The following is a 7445-nucleotide window of genomic DNA, read 5'->3' as shown; positions in this document are numbered from 1 at the left end:
CTGCTCCCCCAGCAGTACAGGGCACTGGCCATAACAGACTGGTAGAAGATTTCCAACATCTTGACTCCAACCAATGTCAAAAGAAACAAAAGTGATTGTTAATATGTGTTCAAGTATGACCACCATGATAAATCAATCTAACATATCTTAAAACTACTTACATTAACATTAACATTACATTAGATGACTCTGTGAAGTGAAATGAGCTGTAGATGAAGATTTTTAGCCTTCTTTAGCTCACTGTTTCGGTTTTACAGGCCAAACATTTGCTATTTGGTTAAATCTGAGCCACTCTCATCAACTCATGAAAACATTTGTTTCCAGAAAACTTTAGGTTATTTACATATCTCTGAGTAATATGAGTGAGATGTCTCACTATGGGATGCACGCTTCGCTTCTTGGTTCATGTTCTCCTATCGACCTTGTGGCTTTGAATGAGACTGTGTCGTCCCCAGCAGCTATTTAAGGTAGATGGCACTACCTGGTGCGGACGAACACGTTCACCAGCCAATCAGGATTGGTGTAATGAGATTAATGCTTCTGAGGTCTGCAGCTAGGCGTAAATCCCATAGTGAGACATTGAAACGAATATTATGAAAGAGAACCAGCTCTAACTGTATGCTACCAAACACAAAATAGACAAAGTTAGTGACTTCCACATGGAGAAAATCATCTTGAAACTGAAAACTCAAATATTTTTCTTATGAGTTAGTGGAGAGCAAACCAGAGCTAAAACAAAAGTGAATATTAGACTTACATTTGTCAAGTGGTCAGAAATAAATGAATGCTAATGGCTGATGGATGTTAAAGTAGGCAGCTTGCTAACACTTCAGCCCTAACAACTTTACAAGCCAGAGATGTGGTGATGCCTCTTTGTCATGATTTTTGTGTCATTTTAATCAAGAAAGAGACTTTCACAGTATATGTGCTGTCTACATTAGAAAGCAAACAAACAGTTTAATGCAACTAATTTATCTGTGCAATATGACAATGTAACTCTTGTCAAGAGTCAGTGTAAAAAAAACAGCAAACTCTTTACTACAAAAACTAATACAATCCAATTCAGCTTGGACTGCAAGACATCTTGTAATGCTGATCTTTATAGATGCCCTGCAGAAGTATTATGTTGGATGGTAATAAAGCAGCTGAAAGAAGCAACATTGCACACAACATTTAACATTCTGACAGAACAGCAACATCTTTCTACCTGAAAATGCTCTCGATGTGATATCACCCACCAACCACACTGATGTTAACCCATTTTTTCTGATGTTAACTGTGCAGGCAGATCGTTTAAGAGACAGTCAGAATCACACCACACACACATATACATAAAACTTATATATGTCCCTTATACATGCACCATCACAGACCATCACATGTATGAACAAAGCCATATAAAGCATTCTTACACACATACTTGCACACAATACACACACTTTGACACACAGTAAGAGAATTAAATCTGCCAAGAGGCTTTTCAAGTGATTTACACACACTCTCTGTCCTTATTTGCACTATTTCATGTTTAAACTGGAAGCTGGATATTTTTAGATAAGAGTATCACCATTCTGTCAAATTAGATTCAAAAACAACAGACAACCAATGAAATCTTTCAAACAATCCAAAAACAAAGTCTTATCAACTGAACTGCCTTAGATAGGACGGCCAAAGCAGCTGATTATATCACACTGCACAAATAACACACACACACACACACACACACACACACACATACACACACAGTATGTTAAAACCATTAATCTCATGTAGCAACCTCTGATGGCAGGAGTCTGGGGAAATTAAAAAAATAATACCAGTATTTTTTTTTCTTATTCTCATCGATTTACAAGACATGGCTTTCCACTCTTTTACAACATTAATAAAAATACTGTAGACTTTGACTTCTTTTATTACTATAATGGATAACTTTAAATCAGCAACTCAAATCAGTTAATCTTTTGAAATGGCAAAGAAAGCACTGAGTCTTTCAAAGTCGGCAAAACAATCTCAACACTAAACCGCAGAGAGAATCAGCTGCCACACTAACGTGTAACTTCTGAAATACTCGGAGGCTTCTGTTTTGAACTGAACTGAATTTGCATTTAGCTTACTCAGCAAAGTGCCCACATGGTGTAGCTAAACTCGTGATTGAACCTTCTTCTACCTAAAAGAATAGGAAAGGCATTACTGGGGGGTTTGAGGAAGAGGCATATTTCAAACCCAGAGCTAATTGAAGCTCAGCAGGTCTCTTTTTTTCAGTGTTTTATCACAAAAACCTGTGCACAGCTCAGCTGGAGTTGAATTTCTCATACACCGACAAGGTAACATGAACGTGAAGATTCTTGACACTACAGTTGTCAAATGGACTGGTGCAACCTGACAAACCCAGTCATTTCTCAACAGCCAATATCCACTTTATATATATTGCCCATTATCACAATTTTGCCTCAAGGGGCTTTACAACCTGTGCAGCATACAACACCTTATATTCTTAGACCCTCAATTCAAATAAGGAGCAACTTCACACAAAAAAACTTTAACAGGTAAAAAAAAAAAAAAAGACACCTCAGGAAGAGCAACAAGGGAGGAATCCTTCTTCCAGGACAGACAGATGTGCATCTGATCTGATGTGCATGACATCAGATGTTGTGTGTACAGAGTAGGGGTGTGCCCAAATACAAATACGTTATTCGGCAAAGCACAAATAGTGCGTTTTTTTATGAATATTTGTTTCATACAAATATTTTAAAAATTATTTGTTTTCGGGGAAAAAAAACAAAACATGTCAAATACTAGCACACAGGTTGGTTACATCACTATCTCAGTCTCTGTCCTCTGCTCCACTGTTATTTCTGTCAGCAGGTCTTAACGAGGGGAGTCACATCCACCTGCTACATGACGCACATTTCCTAATATGGACATCAGTCCCAGAGTTGCGGGTGTTCCCCAGAGAGAAAGCTGAGCTACTGACACACACGAAGTGCTCCTAAGGGACTCTCTATAACCTGTTGTTCCCCTTCTCCTTTCCACAAAGTTGGGCTGTAAAAATACGCAATAAATGAAAAGTGCAAAGCAAGAATCGCCTTTGAAGTTCTTCTCTACACGTTACACGCTCTGCTGTTCTTTCCACTTTTATTCTAATACAAATAAAAAGACAAATAATTTTGCTGCCTCAACAAACACAGATACAAATACAAATACTGGGCCGTCTTCACATCCCTAGTACAGAGTAGGCCAAAATAGCAAAGTGGAAAATCAGGATGACAAAATAATAGATAATATACTAACGATATCAAACTTCAACAAGAAGAGATTGTCCAAAATTGGGATCAAATTCTCAGCAGTAGCTGAGACACAAAGCACAGATGGACTCCCTATTCATCCAGAGCACATATATATAGAGAAGGTCTCTGAAAGGTTATTCTGTACAACAAGGACTTAGGCGACGCAACAGCCTGGTTCACAACACCCTCACTGCAAATGCAACTTTGTAGATGTAGCAAAGTGTCACCTCAGCTAGAAATCAATGGAAATCTCCCTCCACTCGAGTCTCCCAGGAGCTTGCTGTTCCTCCGCCCAGTGGTCCCACACTGCCCACACAGTACAGAGGATGATATCTGCCACTCTGTAAACTCCCATGCTCTATCTGAAGGCGATGGTCACCTGTGAGTCTCCAGTGGCTGCATACCTGTAAATAATGAGCACATGAGTATTTTCTCAGTAATGGTACACAGGTGATTATAAACTAATATAACAGTACAAGTAAAGGTGTTGTGTTAATAGTACTGTATCTCTCATACATACAAACAATCACTTGCAACGATGAGGACATCCTGTTTCTGGTGTGTAGTTCACAGCAGCTCAGCCATTGTGAAGTGATACTGCAGGGTGAGATGGAACAGCAGGTGATTTGGAGCCCAGCATGCGGCCGTCATCAGACAGATTTACAGTTTGGACAATAACAGCGACTGCATGATTTGTCTCTGCACAAAAAGCTCCCAACAGATTGAGTGTAACTGTCAGATCGTCTGAGTTTATGAAAAAAGGGATTTCACTTCAGATGTCATCCTAGAACATCAGATTAAGGAGCTGTATGATCCTGCCAACTTTCAAGTGAACTCGCTGAAAACAGAGTGAAGTGGGGAGTGAGTCAAGTGTCATGTGATGAAGTATCTCTAGATCAGAAACATCTTTTCAACTAAGTATTTGTAATGTGTTCAGCATGCTTAGTTACACATACATAATAGTATTGAATCAGTAAACTTTTCTTGTATTCCTGCATTCTCGGCTCTTTAATGCATCTTTATTGTCACAAAGTTGAATGGTTGACTACAATGTTGATGGAAAATGAATAAATATATTAACACAAGCACATACTTCACTCTAGCAGCTTGGTTTTAGTCTATGATGGCAACATTTGTTCAACAGACAACTGTTTCATTACTCTTACTTCTGTTGCCAAATGTCATCTCTTCAGGAAACTGTGAAGAAGATGATAACATAGCTGGCATAATGCTCTTTGTTGTATTCTTTGTTTGTTTCTTTGTTGATGTATGCGTCTGTTTAGGAAGGAGGGGCTTTTTAAAGAAGTAGGTTTACTGAATTTCATGCATATTTTCACTAAATATAACTGATATCTGTATCATGGTCTGATGTAAAAAGACCTTTCACAGATTTTAATCAACAAAGTTTGTCAATATCAACTCAATGAATGGGTATTTGTCTTACTCCTACGGGATCAATACATTTTTTGTGGCTTGCATTTGGTGTCTTATTGGGAGAGATAATTCATTAATAAAGACAAGACTAATAACAATCATATCTCAATATTTTTGTTTGTTTATTTCATCCTCCACTTGAGAAGAGGAATGATGTGAATAATTCACACCTCACTGCAAAAATGGGCACATTAAAATTAAAAATTAAAGCTGTGCTACTTATTCACCTGCTTTTAAATCTGTTGAGCCAACCAATCACATATGTCAATACAACTGCATTAACATCCATTCTCTCCCTACCACTATCTTTGAATATACGCATATACACACAAACACACACACTCACTTTATCTACTTGACCCTTCATTCACACTGACATTCAGATGACCGATGACGACGAGTCATCTCGGTACACGTGTCAGCAGTGTTGGCCCAGAGAAAGGCCTGTCTGCTGTGTCAGGATGCTCCCTGAGTTAACCTCACAATGGGCCACTGTGAGCATTAAGTGGCAATATAAATGGAAATTAGACCCTCAAATATAGAGACGATGGAGTGCAAGGAAACAATATATGTTTCCAGATAAGTAACAATGATAAAGATGCCATGGAAATGACTGCCAGGATTGCTTGTTTGTTGGTGAGGACATAATCCTCAGAGTGAAAGCCTCTTTGAGAATTGTGCAGTTATTTCTTGATTTATGTGTCTATTTTTCAAATGCACTTTATACTTTTGTACTCCATCCAAATTGAGTATGATTGATAAATATTTTGCTATCCAAAGCTACTGCAAATTCAACCAAAAACAGTCTTGTTAGTGACTTGATCATATATGATAGTGCCTTCAATTTCTTGATAAAAACGATTTTGAGTCCCAATTTCAATAAACTTTTGCAGAATCTGCTGGATGTTGAAAGGGAAAAGGTCTTCTCAGAGTTGGTCATGAAGATGATCATTCACCTGAAGAAGAGCTAAATGATCCACACCAGATACTATTTAAATCTGTTGCCGCAAAATTGCTTCTCCAGTCCTCAAATGCCCTGCCTTAACTGTTCAATGAGGAGAAGGAATCAGGTTTATTCACTGAAAATGTCAAAGTGAGCCAAATGGAAGTGGACTAGATGAAGTCCAGTGATTGACAATGTGAAAGTTAGATGGTTAGAAGTCGAGAATCTGTCAAAGACTGTTTTTTCAGACACAAAAATAATGTGGACAGGGTGAAGATGGACAACTTAAAGGATCAGTTTGAGTTTTTTCAATTCTGTCTCAATACAATACTGACGTGGCCATATGCCTGTCTGTATAGGTCTTAGTATCTGTAACAATTCCTTCTCTCCAAACTGGCCCTGAATTTATTATCTTGGAACGTGACTACACTGTAAGAGATGGGAGACAAAATCTACATCACTTGTTTTGTGCAAAAACACATTCCACTCCTTCAGCTGAACTTGCTTTGCAAGCTCATACGAGGCTTCAGCTGTCTGAGCTAATGAGATCGAGATGTATCTTCCAAAGTTGCAGTCTAATTAGCATGAAATTCCCTCTTTATGTTTCCCCAGGAATGAAGTTCCTCTCTGAGCTGCAATGGAACATTCCTGCGTTTCTACAGTACATTGACATTCCTACACAACAAGCAAATAATCCTTCATTTATGTGTTTCATCTGTTTATATTTTTCTTTTTTTTTTGCCTTTTAAGCCCCTTGTGAACGGCTGTTGAGATCTCTCTGTACTAGATGACAGAACATACACAGCTGCAAGAAATACCCTACCATCGTTCGACCAACATACTGCACCACATGAAAACAGCATCATAACCATTACGAAATGTCATTAACTTGTAGATGACCCAAAGGATAACCCAATAGCTGTATCTGAGATGCACAGCAGCCAAGGTCATTCTGCTTGACATTTCGTCAATATGAAATACATACATTTATCAGCATCGATAAATTCCACAAGAATCAAGTATATGATTATATGATTTATGATAATGAGTGACCTTACAATGCCTCTAGGTGTGAATTTTTGTTCATCTTGTGAGACTGTTGACCTGTCAAGGTTGAAACTTTCCTCTCAGTGTGTGCTGGGATAAGATGCAGCCCCCCCCCCCCTCAAGACTCTGTGCAGGATAAGCGCGGTATAAAAAATGGATAGATGGATGTTTGCTGTTGTTTTTGTCAAGAGGGAGCATGACTCAGCGATCAACCACTGGGACTGAGACCAGCAGGTTAGAGGGGAACAGTCTGTTTTCTCAGCGCTCTCAAATGTCACATAGCAATCTCACATCTCAGCTCACCTGAACCTGCCACATTTCATTTGATGTTTGGTTATCAGACTCAGGTCGTAAAACCTCCTCCCCCTCCTCCTCCTCAGTCAAAATACTGGACTTGTATTTTAAAGACAAGGAATTTTGAACGATACATAGTTTCAGTGAAATGTTTGCAGATCGACAAAAGGAATCATGCAAATGCTTCCTGCAGAATTATCACAATGAGAGCTGGGAACAAAGAAGAAAAAAAAGATCCATTTAAATAAAATGAAAGTGCTAATAGACTGAGAAGGATTTAGATAAGAGTAAAGAAAACGGGCATTGCATAAACATTGCCAACCAACAAATCCATCAAAAGAAGTAGAGAATGATGGAATATAAAAATATCAAGAAGTTAAAGAAAGCATGGATTATAAAATTACACTCAAATCCTCATAAATATAAAAATATAAGAATAA

The sequence above is a fragment of the Thunnus thynnus genome, chromosome 8, assembly GCF_963924715.1.
Source record: "Thunnus thynnus chromosome 8, fThuThy2.1, whole genome shotgun sequence".
Lineage (NCBI taxonomy): Eukaryota > Metazoa > Chordata > Actinopteri > Scombriformes > Scombridae > Thunnus > Thunnus thynnus.
The sequence above is the reverse complement of the archived record's forward strand: the minus strand, read 5'-3'. Positions refer to the sequence as shown.